General features: G+C 36.9%; 1 pseudogene; it reads right to left on the bottom strand.

Annotated features, from left to right (window-relative positions):
* Positions 1–11,091: 11,091 nt before the first annotated feature.
* Positions 11,092–12,437, bottom strand: LOC145687459 (NADH-ubiquinone oxidoreductase chain 4 pseudogene; annotated as a pseudogene).
* Positions 12,438–13,985: the final 1,548 nt, after the last annotated feature.

Raw genomic sequence — 13,985 nt, 5'->3', positions numbered from 1 at the left:
AGAGAAATTGGTAGAATGAAAAGTGGGAAGAAGTGGGAGTACCCTGAGAGAACCTACGGATACGGTCTTGTCCATTAACCAACATAATTTGCGGGGGATGGAAACAGTAAGGACACCACGCACCAGAGGGAGCGCTCTACCACTAATCCACCGCGCCCAATGATTAATGCCAGTCAATGATAACAAAAGAAGTGGTTGAGTGAAAAGTGGGAAGAAGCGGGAATTCCCTAAGAGAACCTACGGATACGGTCTTGTCCATTAACCAACATAATTTGCGGGGGATGGAAACAGTAAGGACACCACGCACCAGAGGGAGCGCTCTACCACTAATCCACCGCGACCAATGATTAAAGCAAGTCAACGATAATAGAAGACTTGGTGGAATGAAAAGTGGGAAGAAGCTTGAGTACTCTGAGAAAACCCACGGATACAATCTTGTTCAGCACAAACTTTCTTGGTCGGAGATCGAAACAATAACTGCCTCACACACCAGATGAGGCGCTCTACCAGTGAGCCACCTCACCCAATGATTAAAGCGTCAATGGTAATAAAAAATTGGTTAAATTAAAAGTGGGAAAAAGCGGGATTACCCTGAGAAAACCCACGAATATAATCTTTTCCAGCACAAACTTACTTTGACGGGGGTTCAAAAAATAAGGACCTCACGCACCAGAAGAACCGCTCAACCACTGACCCAGCGTGCCCAATGATTAGAGGAAGTCAATGATAATAGAAGAGTCGGTGGAATGAAAAGTGGGAAGAAGCTTGAATACTCTGAGAACACCCACGGACACAATGTTGTTGAAAACAAACTTACTTGGCCGGTGATAGAAACAATAAGGATGCTACTCGCCAGAGAAATCGCTTTGCCACTCAGCCAACACGCCCAATGATTAAAGCAAGTAAATGACAAAAAGAATTGGTGGAATGAAAAGTGGGAAGAAGCTGGTGTACTCTGAAGAAACCGATTGAAACGATCTCGTTCACCACAAATTTACTTGGCCGGGATCCAAACATTAAGGGCCCCACGCATCAGAGGGAGCAATCTACCACTGACTCACCGCGACCAATGATTAAAGGAAGTTGATGATAATAGAGGAATTTTTGGAATGAAGAGTGGGAAGAAGCGGGAGTATCCTGAGAAAACCTACGGATAGGACCTTGTCCACTACAAATTTACTTGGCCGGGGATCAATACGATAAGGACCCGTCGCACTGCAGGAAGCACATTACCACGAAAAGACCGCGCGTAATGATAAAAGCAAGTCAACGATAATAGAAGAATTGCTGGAATGGAAAGTGGGAAAAAGCGGGAGTACTCTGAGAAAACCCAAGTATACGATCTTGTCAACCACAAACTTACTTGGTCGGGAATCGAAACAATAAGAGCCCCACGCACCAGAGGAAGCACTCTAACACTCAGCAACAGCGTCCAGTGATTAAAGCAAGTCAATAAATAATAGAGAAATTGGTAGAATAAAAAGTGGGATGAAGTAGGAGTAACCTTGGAAAAACCCACGGATACGCTCTTCTCCACCACAAATTTACTTGGCGGGTGATCTTAACAATAAGGATCCCACGCACCACAGGAAACCTTGTACTGTACCACTGAGCCACCGCCTCCAATGATTAATGCAAGTTATCGGCAATAGAAGAATTGGTGGAATGAAAAGTGGGAAGAAGCTGGAGTAGCCTGAGAAAACCCTCAAACAGGATCTTGACCACCTCACACTCTCTTGGCCAGGATGGAAACAATAAGGACCACACGCACCAGAAGAAGCGCTCCACCACTTAGGCACCGCGGCCAATGATTAAAGCAAGTCAAGAAGTAATAGAGAAATTGGTAGAATGAAAAGTGGGATGAAGCGGGAGTAACCTTGGAATAAACCACGGTTACGATCTTTTCCACCACAAGTTACTTGGCCTGGGCGAAACAATAAGGACCCCAGGCACTAGAGTAAGCCGTCTACCGCTGAGGCATCGCGCTCAATGGTTAGAGGATGTCGATGATAATAGAAGAGTTGGTGCAATGAAAATTGGGAAGAAGCGGGAGTATCCTGAGAAAATCTACAGATACGATCTTGTCCACCACAGATTTACTTGACTATGGATCAAGACGATAGGGACCCCTCGCACTACAAGAAGCGAACTACCACTGAACCACCGCGCCTAATAATTAAAGGAGGTCAACGATAATAGAAGACTTGGTGAAATGAAAATTGGGAAGAAGCGCGGCTACTGTGAGAAAACCCACGGATTTAATTTTTTTAAGCATCCACTTTCCCCTGCCTTTGCCATTTCATATGGTCTTATTAAATGGCAGACGCTACTGCCTCTTACTTGTAATTCTCTCTCCACTACTTTTTTAAAAATTATTTTTCGTATGATTTCTCTCCTCTTTTTATGATTGGCCTCAGTTAGGGTGAGGCGAGGCTTACCTTTTATTGGCATGATACCTAAAACAAAATTTAAATCATGCCCTATTTTTTCTCTTTTTTCTTTTTTCTTATTGTTTTTATTTCCCTTTTTAAAAAATTGAAAAGATACACAAAGACACATACATACATACACACACACACACATACATACATATATATGAGCAGAAACACCTTGCATAAAATGTACAGGTATGAGCTGAAAAGAGAAAAGAAATAATAAGTAAATAATTTAAACAAGTATTACCAGGTTTTTTTCTTTAAATAGTTATCTCCCCTGTATGAATTTATTTCTTGATGTTATTTATACCTGTCTTCCCACTAAAAAAGAAAGTTCTTTGAAAGGAAATCGGACTTCCAGATTTCCAATTTTTCGTTAGTTGTTAGTTCTGGAAATCTACATCAGAACTGTTTTGGTCTGTCTGAATTTCTCTCACCAGCTTTGTAAAGTCTTCTTATTTTCTCTCTTCTTCTAAAACACTTGTTATATTTTAAAATCCTGCCACCACTAGCAAAACACTAACAAGGCACTATACACTAACACAAATAAGAACGTGAAGGTTTAAGTTCTGGAATTGTCATCAGAACTTAGTTTTTTTCTTTTTGATTAGTTTTATTTTCTTCTAATTCCTTATTTCTTTGTATTTACAATGTAGGGTATCGGTCTTGTTAATTTCTTCTTCTTTCATCGTTTCTTTCCTTCCACAAGTTTCTTGATACATGTCTTGCAACCAATTGTAATTTTCCTAATTTCATTTTATGGTTTATTAAAGTTTGTATATTATCCCTTTTTAATTGGTCTCTTATTACCCTTATTTTGTTATTTGTTATATAATTATTGCAATTCCAGAAGACATGTTCTGGTGTTTGTACTTCATTACATGTACATTTATCGTCATTAATTATATTGAATCTTCTCAGGTGAGATTTATACAGTCCATGTCCAGAGATGTATTCTATTAATTCACTGCTTATTGTTCCCATTTCTTCTCTTATTTTTAAGTTTGGGATAATGGTTCTTGTTCTTTGTCCCTTTATCGAATCCCTCCATTCATGTTCCCACTTCCGTTTAATCAGTTTGTTAATATCGTCTTCGGTGCTTGGCAATTCTCCCGTAATTTCCAGTATCTTCGTTCTCTCATTATTCTTTAGCCACGTCTTAATACATCTTCTTAATATCTGAAGGGTATGGGTTTTTCATTGGCCAAAAGTATTGCTTCTGCAGAGATAGTTTTTATGATGCCATGGGTTCTAATTAGCATTAATCGCTGCACTCTTATTAATTTTTGCCTTAAGGTTTTGTTTAGAAACAGTCTATGACCCCAGATTCTGGCACAATATTGTGCAATAGCCATTAGAATAGCTTTGTTATACAATTTAAAAATTTTTCTGTCAATTTTAAAATCTTTTATAGCGACTGTTAATAGTTTGTTGGCTATTTTTTTCATCTTCTCTGTTGTTTCAGTTATATGTTTTTCGTAGTTTAGCTGTTTGTCTAACCATACACCTAAATGTTTGAATTCATTCACAATTCCTATTTTAGTGTTCCTAATTTTGATTATGGATTCTCTCTGTAGAGTTTGGCCAAAAAGTGTAATTTTCGTTTTATTTATCGGTAGAGTTAATTTATTTTCTATACACCATCTTTCTAGATTTTCTAATGTTATATTTCCTTTTTGCTCTATTTGTCTTCTTGAGGATGCTGTCATCACAATTGCTAAATAGTCCGCATATCCAACTACGCCTAATGTTTCTTTTAGATTGTTTAGTTTTCTTAAACATGGTTGGAAAGTAATGTCCCACATTGTAGGTCCGCATATTGAACCCTGTTGGCATCCTTTAGTGCTTATTGTTGTTATATCTTTTCTTGGAGATGTTAATGTAATCGTTCTGTCAGTACAGTAATCCAGCATGATGTTGTATAGAGCTTTACTAATTTTTAGTTTTTTTAGTTCTTTAAAAAGTGCGGGCCACCATAGATTGTCAAAAGCACCACTAATGTCGGCATAAATAACGATTTGGTACTTTTCCAGTTTACCTTCTTCTATGAGGTCAATTAGTCTTTTAACAGCTGTTTCGGTGCTTTTGCCTTTTCTGAAACCATATTGCGATTTGTCATTATTTAAAATTCTGTTTTTGTTTATTCTTTCCAGAATGGTTCGTTCGAAAAGTTTACTTATTATATTTAATAAGCAGATAGGTCGATAAGATTTTGGATCGTTATTTTTCTTGTCATCTGACTTTTTGAATATGATTAAATTTGCTTGTTTCCACCTTTTGGGAATTCGTCCGATTTTAAAACACAAGTTGAAGAGTTTTGCTAGATATGGTGCCCATGTGTCAGCATTATGTTTAAAAATTTCCGATTTTATTCCATCCGGTCCAGGAGCTTTTTTGCTTTTAAGTCGTTTTATGTGATTTATTATTTCTTGGTTTTCTATTACTTCTATTGTGTCTGCTAAAGGTGGTAATTGCATTTCTCTTCTTATGAAACTTTGTGAGTTATTATCTTCTTCAGGTATATCCTGTGGTAATAGAGATTTTATTAGATAGTCTATTGTTTCTTCCCAATTATTTGTATATGTACCATTTGTTCTTTTTAAAGTTGAGAGGGTGGTAGGTATTTTAACTTTATTACTTATAATTTTGTAGGGTTCACTTCAGGGATCTAGATTCAAATTAGTTTCAATGTATTATTTCCAGCTAATTTTCTTTGATTCTATTATTTTCTTTTCATATTTTAGTTTTAACTCTCTATGTTTGTTTAATCTGTTTTGTCTTAGATTATTTTCTGTTGTATGTCGATGTTTTTCTTCTTAGGTCTTGTAGTTCATTGGTCCAGAAGGTATCCAGAAGGTGTTAGTTTGTAATCCTTTAGTTGTCTGTTTTGTTTTTGTTGAGTTTTTAATTGCTAATTTTATTGTATCTTCTATTTTCTGGGCTAATTCATCTATGTTGCTCTCCTCTTCTATCTGTGGTAGATTTATCGTTTGCCAGAACTTTGTCCAATTTATCTTCTCTGGGTTATATATTAATGTTTCGTCTGAAGATTGAAAATAATTTCTTTCTTCTTGTTTGGTTGGTTTTATGATATCAAATATTATTATATTATGATCGCTTATTGTTGCTGAATCGAGTACTTTACAATTTTTTATTTTATTACTCAATCTTGTAGAAGCTATTGTCTGATCGATGTTTGATTCCCCCTGACTGTTCTTAAATGTTGGTGGATTCCCTTCCTCATTTATTATTATTAAGTTATTATTCATGACCAATTCTTCAACCCTTTCCCCTCTATTGTCCGTTTTATTGCCGTGCCATAGTGTTGATTTGGCATTTGAATCCATACATATTAAGATGTTTTCTTCTTTATACATTTGACAAAATCTTTCTATATTATCCAAAAAAGGTTGTATGTCCATGCAAAATTGACAATAACAGTTGATTAATTTAATGTTCCCTAGATTCGTTCTCAATTCCACACATACCGTCCAATTATTTCCAAGTTGTGTTATATTTAATGTTTTGATATTTTTATTTCTGTTTATGATTGCAGCTTTAGTTTCTCACCTACGTTTTGAGGAATCTGGATCTCTCCTGTGTGGTTTTTCGCAATAATTGTTTCACAGTCTCCCATGTTAATCAACTTGTCATATCTTGTGTAAGGCTCTTGTACAACTATTATGTCAGCTTCAACTTTATTTGCTAGTTCTTTAATTTCATCCATAGCCGTCTTTGCTCCCATAGCGTTGATTTGAATGATTGTTAATTTTTCTTCATTTAAGAAATTTCTCATAAAATGCTTTTGAGTTTGTCATAATTTATATAGATTAGATATACTCGTCCTTCTTTCAAAAGTTTTCTTCTAATTTGGGAAGTTGCTTCAATAACTAGATGACATTTATTTTGGTTTTTTGCTCCGGTTCTAAATCTAGGTTTAATTTCATTGATTGCATCTGTCATTTCTTGCTCTTCAAAGTTTTAACTCCACTAAAGTTTCGACGATCTATTCATCTTTGAAATCAGCTGGAATGTTGTATATAATCAATAATGGTTTCTTCTCCTTCGGTTTTTCTACTACAACGGTTTCGTTTAGTTTGTTGTTATTAACTAAGTTTCTCATGTCTTTTTCATTCCACGGATGTAATCTTGTGCAGCACAAACTTACTTGGCCGGGGATCGAAACAATCAGGACCCCATGCACCAGAGAAGGTGCCCTGCCACTGAGCTACCGCGGCCAACGATTAAAGCGTCAACGATAATAGAGAAATTGGTGGATTGAAAAGTAGGAAGAAGCGGGATTACCCTGAGAAAACCCACGGATACGATGTTCTCTAGCACAAACTTACTTTGGCGGGGATCCAAAAAATAAGGACCCCACCCACCAGAAGAAGCGCTCTACCAGTGAGCCAGCGTGCACAATTATTAAAGCAAATCAATGAAAATAGAAGAATCGGTGTAATGAAATTGGGAAGAAATGGGAGTACCGTGAGGATACCCACGGACACGGTCTTGTCGACCACAAATTTACTTGGCCGGTGATTGAAACAATAAGGACCCCACGCACCAGAGGAAGCGTTCTACCACTGAGTTACCGTGAGCAATGTTTAAAGCAAGTCAATGATAATAGAAGAGTTGGTGGAATGGAAAGTGGGAAGAAGCGGCACTACCCTGAGAATCCCCACGGATACAATGATGTCCATCACAAACTTACGTGTCTGGTGGTTGAAACAATAAGGACCCCACGCGTGAGAGGGAGCGCTCTACCACTGACCCACCACGCCTAATGATTAAAGCAAGTCAATGACAATAGAAGAACTGGTGGAATGAAAATTGGGAAGAAGCGGGTGTACACTCAGAAAACCCACGGGTACGATCTCGTACCCCGCAAACTTACTTGGCCGGGGATCAAAAGAATAAGGAACCCATACACCAGGCATAAGACTCTACCACTGAGCCGGGGCGACTAATGATTAAAGAGTCAATGGTAATAGATGAATTGGTGGAATGAAAAGTAGGAAAAAGCGGGAGTAACCTGAGAGAACCCACGGAAACGATTCTCTCCAGCAAAAATTTACTTTGCCGGAGATCGAAACGATAAGGACCCCAAGGCACCCGGGGAAGCGTTATATCACTGAGCCACCCCGCCCAATGATTAAAGGAAGTAAATGATAATGGAAGAATTCGTGTACCCTGAGTGAACCTACGAATAGGATCTTTTCCATTACCCAACTTACTTGGCGGGGAACGAAACAGTACGGACCCCACGCACCAGAGGAAGCGCTCTACCACAAATCCACAGCGCCCAATGATTAAAGCAAGTCATTAATAATAGAGGAATTGCTTGTATGAAAAGTGGGAAGAAGCAGGAGTACTCTCAGAAAACCCACGGATACGATCTTGTCCACCACAAATTTACTTGGCCTGGGATCGAAAGAATAAGAACCCTACGCACCCGAGGAAGTGCTCTACCCCTGAGCTACCGTGCCCGATGATTAAACCAAATAAATGATGATAGAAGAGTTGGTTGAATGAAAAGTAGGAAGAAGCGGGAGTACCCTGAGAAAACCCACGGATACATGCTTGTCCACCACAAATTTACTTGGTCGGGATTCTAAACATTAAGGGCCCCAGGCACCTGAGCGACCTCTCTACCACTGAACCAGCGCGACCAATGATTAAAGGAAGTCGATGATAATAGAGGAATCAGTGGTACGGAAAGTGGAAAGAACCGGGAGTATCCTGAGAAAACCTACAGTCACGATCTTGTCTACTAGAAATTTACTTGGCAGGGAATCAATACAATAAGGACTGCACGCAATAGAGGAAGCGCACTACCACGAAACGACCGCACGTAATGATTAAAGCAAGTCAACGATAATACAAGAATTGGTGTAATGAGAAGTGGGAAAAAGCGGGTGTAGTCTGAGAAAACCCACGGAAATGATCTTGTCCACCACAAACTTACTTCGTCGGGGATCGAAACAATAAGAGCTCCACGCACCAGAGGAAGGACTCCAACACTGAGCCATAGCGCCACATGATTAAAGCAAGGTAATAAATAATAGAGAAATAGGTAGAATGAAAAGTATGAAGAAGCCTGAGTACTCTGAGAAAACCCACGAATACGATCTTATCCACCACAAACATGCTTCGCCGGGGATCGAAACAGTAAGGACCGCACGCACCAGAGGAATTGCAATATCACTGATCCACCCGCCCAATGATTAAAGGAAGTAAATGATAATAGAAGAATTCGTGGAATGAAAATTGGGAAGAAGCGGGAGTAACCTGAGAGAAACTACGGATACGAACTTGTCCATTACCCAACACAGTTGGCTGGGGATCGAAACATTAAGGACCCCACGCACCAGAGGAAGCGCTCTACCACTGATTCACCGCGCCCAATGATTAAAGCCAGACAATGATAGAAGAGGAATTGGTTGAATGAAGAGTGGGAAGAAGTGGGAGCTCTGGCAGAACTCACGGATACGACCATCTCCACAACAAACTTGCTTGGCCGGAGATCGAAACAATAAGGACACCACGAACCAGCGAAGCGCTCTACCACTGAGCAACCGTGTCCAATGATTAAAGCAAGTCAATGATAATAGAACAATTTGTGGAATGAAAAGTGGGATGTAGCGGGAGTACTCTGAGAAAACCCACTGATACTATCTTATCCAACACAAACTTACGTGGTCGGGGATCCAAACAATAAGATCCCCACGCACCAGAGGAAGCACTCTAGCACTGAGCCACCGTGCCCGATGATTAAAGGAAGTCAATAAATAATAGATAAATTAGTAGAATGAAAAGTGGGATAATGTGGGAGTAACCTTGGAAAAAACCCAGGGAAACGATATTATCCACCACAAATTTACTTGGCCGGTGATCTTAACAATAACGAGCCCACGCACCACAGGAAGCCTTGTACTACTGAGCCACCGCCTCCAATGATTAAGGCAAGTCAATGACAATAGAAGAATTGGTGGAATGAAAAGTGGGAAGTAGCGGGAGTACTCTGAGAAAACCCACGGATACGATCTTACCCACCACAAACTTACGTGGTCCGGGATGCAAACAATAAGAGCCCCACGCACCAGAGGAAGTAGTCTAGCACTGAGCCACCCAGCCCAATGATTAAAGGAAGTAAATGATAATGAAGAATTCGTGGAATGAGAAGTGGGAAGAAGCGGGAGTACCGTGAGAGAACATACGGATACTCTCTTGTGCATTACCCAACTTAATTTGCAGGGAATCGAATCAGAAAGGACCCCACACAGCAGACGAAGCGCTCTACCACTAATCCACCGTTATCATTATCGCTAATCGTTATCGCTAATAGAATGAATATTAGTGCCCCCAAAGCCCTTGCCCGTTAAATAAAATCTTAAACGTACTGAATAACACAGTTAAGCCTGTAGAAAAAAATAATAAGAAAAAGCTGACTACATTAATTAAAGACAAAGAAGAAATTTCCCAAATTGAGTCCTTAGAATAAAACCCAGCTAAAAATGGTATTCCACATAAAGCCAAGTTAGCTACATTTAAACAAGATAAAGTGAGTGGCGTCTGACTTACAAGTGCTCCTATTCTACGAATATCTTGTGTGTCACCCACACCATGAATAATTGCTCCCGCACATAAAAAAAGTAATGCCTTAAATAAGGCATGTGTCAATAAATGAAAAAAACCTAATACAGGGAATCCTATAGACAAAATTATTATTATAAGACCAAGCTGACTTAAAGTAGATAAGGCAATAATCTTCTTTAAATCATATTCGTAATTAGCACCGATACCGGCTATGAATATTGTCAATCCTGATAATAAAAGCAATACATCTCCCATATAAACACTCAATAAAACGTCTCTAAAACGAATTAACAGATAAACTCCAGCAGTTACAAGTGTAGAAGAGTGAACTAATGCTGATACTGGTGTAGGAGCAGCTATTGCTGCTGGCAGTCACGCAGAAAAAGGAATTTGTGCACTTTTTGTAATTGCTGCCAAAATAATCAAACTGGAAATAATTACTATCTCATTTTTATTTAAAACTCTATGCAAATAAAAGACATAATTTCAACTTCCATAATTCAACATTCAAGCAATAGCTAATAAAATTGCTACGTCTCCAATACGATTAGAAAGGGCAGTCAATATACCTGCATTATAAGACCGCACATTTTCATAGTAAATAACTAAACAATATGATACTAATCCTAACCCATCCCAACCAAGTAGGATTCTAATTAAATTAGGAGAAACAATTAATAAAACTGTTGAAAGAACAAATATTAACACGAGCATAATAAACCGATTAAGATATCGCTCGGATCCTATATACTGTTCGCTGTAATAAATTACTATTCTAGAAATATAAGGCACAAATCTTATAAACATAAATGATATTCAGTCAAATAGAAGAGTTATAATAATTTTATTTCTATTAAAAGAAATAACTTCTCACTCAATAAATACACTATATCTATTGATTAAAAAACTCAAGCCTATTATGAATAAAAGAATACTTATTCTATTTAAAAAGGCAAATCTAGTAACACAAATTGAAAAAGGTCAAACCATGGCCTAAGGGCAATTAAACCTTCTTTAGTTCCACAAACTAAAATTTTATTCTAAACTACTCAAGCAACTACAACCATAAGAATCTCGGTCCTGCAAAAAAAAATAATAAATTTAAAGGCAACCAATGTAATATCAATAATAAATATTCTCGCACACTTCCTCCTCAACAAGAATATAAATTAGAATAAGGCATTCCATGTTGAGTATATGAATATAAATATAGTCTATAGGCAGCTCTAAAAAAGAAAGTAAAGCTAACCCTAATATACTCAATCAAGATCAACCAACAATTCTATTTAACAAACTAATTTCTCCTAATAAATTTAATGTTGGTGGTGCAGCTATATTAGCAATTCTTAATAAAAACCATCACAACCCTAAACTCGGCATAAAAGACAGTATTCCTCGATTAATTAACAGTCTTCGACTTCCTAGGCGCTCATAAGAAATATTTGCAAGGCAAAATAATCCTGAAGAACATAGACCGTGGGCAATTATCAATGTAAGAGCACCTCTAAATCCTCATAGTCCCATCGTTAGTAAGCCTATCAACACTAAGCCTATATGGGCAACAGAAGAGTAAGCAATTAAAGATTTTACATCAACCTGTCGTAAACATACTAATCTAACTGATCAAATACCCACATCTCTAATACCAAATCAAATTAAATTTATACTTACAGCTACATTTTCTATAAAATACATAATACGTAATAAGCCATATCCTCCTAACTTCAATAAAACTCCTGCCAAAATTATTGAGCCACTCACAGGTGCTTCAACATGTGCTTTAGGTAGCCAAAGATGAACCAGAAATATAGGCATTTTAATTAAAAAACCAACAACTAAAGCAAAATATCATATATAATATGTAATTCCTAAATCTATTACACTTCTCATATTAATTATCAATAAGCTACCCTTAATATATTCCAAATAAAAAATACCAATCAAAAGTGGAAGTGAAGCAAACAAGGTATAAAATAATAAATATATACCTGCCTGTACCCGTTCGGGTTGATAGCCTCAACCCAAAATTAAAAATAATGTAGGAATTAAAGAACCCTAAAAAAAGTAAAATATAAACAATCTAGAAGAAGAAAATCTCAAGTAAAGTAAAATAAGTAATAGTAAAACTAAACTAATAAAGCTTGCACTATAAAATGAACTTCTCAACACACCTTCTCTAGCCATAATTATAAGGATAACAATTCAAATACTTAATAAAATCAATGAATAACTCAAACTATCACTCCACAAGTAATAGCCTACCTCCCAGGGAACCAGCCCTATACTATTTCTTATTATAAATAAAAAACAAATCCCAATAAGACAAAACTGAACAACTCACCATAATTTAAAATTAAAACCTAAAGGTATCAAAAACAACATAAATATTAAATATTTTAGCATCGTAGCACAACTAAAGAATTCAAATAATCACCTCCATGAGTTCGCACAATAGACACCAAAATTGATAGTCCTAGGCTACCTTCACAAACGCTAAAAGTTAGAAACAATAAACAAAAATAATTTTCAACATACAGGCTACCTAAAGAATAAGATAGAAGTAAAAAACTTATCAACACAATAAATTCAAGTCTTAATGAAACCATCAGTAAATGCTTACGCTGCACAACAAAACAAGCTATTCCTAAAATAACTAGAAAACAAGAAAACAAAATAAATAATATTTTCATAAGCTTTTATAGTTTAATTAAAACGTTGGTCTTGTAAACCATTAATGAATAAAATTCTAAAAGCACCAAGAGAAAGTGCAAACTTATCTTTAGTCCCCAAAACTAATATTTTAATAAACTACCTCTTGAAATTAAAATAACCTGAATATTGCTTATAATCTTAGTAGTTTTAAGATTCATTCTAATTCAAATATCTCACCCCCTATCAATAGGGTAAATGCTTATTGTTAACACTATTACTACCTGCTTAATTATTTCAAGTATAAGAGAATCTCCTTGATTTTCCTACATTCTATTCCTAGTTTTTCTAGGAGGTATGCTAGTTTTATTCATTTATGTTACAAGACTAGCATCAAATGAAATATTTACTTTAACACCTAACCTTTTCCTACTAATTTCCTTAGCTCCACTCTTCTTAACCCTCATAATAATTATTGACCCTCTTATGCTCCCAAATATAATTTCACTGCCAGATCCACATCACTATACAACTAATTACCAAGAAATTCCCGGTATAAAATTTTATATAACATCAATCTTAATAAATACTATTATATTAGCAACATATCTATTTATTACACTAATTGCAGTAGTATGGATCACTTCACTATACCAAGGCCCTCTTCGGCCCTCTAAGTCATATGTCAACACCAATTCGCTTACATCACCCTCTTTTTAAAATTGCTAATAACGCTTTAGTAGATCTTCCAGCTCCTATTAACATTTCATATTGATGAAACTTTGGTTCTCTTCTCGGCTTATGTTTAATTATTCGAATTGCTACAGGCCTATTTCTAGCAATACATTATGTATCAAGTATTGAATTAGCCTTCAACAGAGTAATTCACATCTGTCGAGATGTAAACTTTGGATGGCTTTTACGTACTTTACATGCTAATGGAGCATCTTTTTTCTTCATTTGTCTTTACTTACACGTCGGCCGAGGAATATACTACGGCTCCTATCTCTACCTTCATACTTGAAGAGTAGGAGTTGCTATCCTACTACTAGTGATGGCAACTGCTTTCGTCGGTTATGTCCTATCTTGAGGTCAAATATCTTTTTGAGGAGCAACAGTTATTACGAATCTATTATCATCTATCCCCTATCTAGGAACAATATTAGTACAATGAATTTGAGGGGGATTTGCCGTAGATAACGCTACTTTAAATCGATTCTTTGCCTTCCATTTTCTCTTACCTTTCATTGTAGCTGCCATGTCATAGTACACCTCCTATTTCTCCACCAAACAGGGTCTAAC

The sequence above is a fragment of the Thermobia domestica genome, chromosome 6 (genome assembly GCF_964235325.1).
Source record: "Thermobia domestica chromosome 6, izTheDome1.hap1.1, whole genome shotgun sequence".
Taxonomy (NCBI): domain Eukaryota; kingdom Metazoa; phylum Arthropoda; class Insecta; order Zygentoma; family Lepismatidae; genus Thermobia; species Thermobia domestica.
Note: the sequence above shows the minus strand (reverse complement) of the source record. Positions and strands in the feature narration are given on the sequence as shown.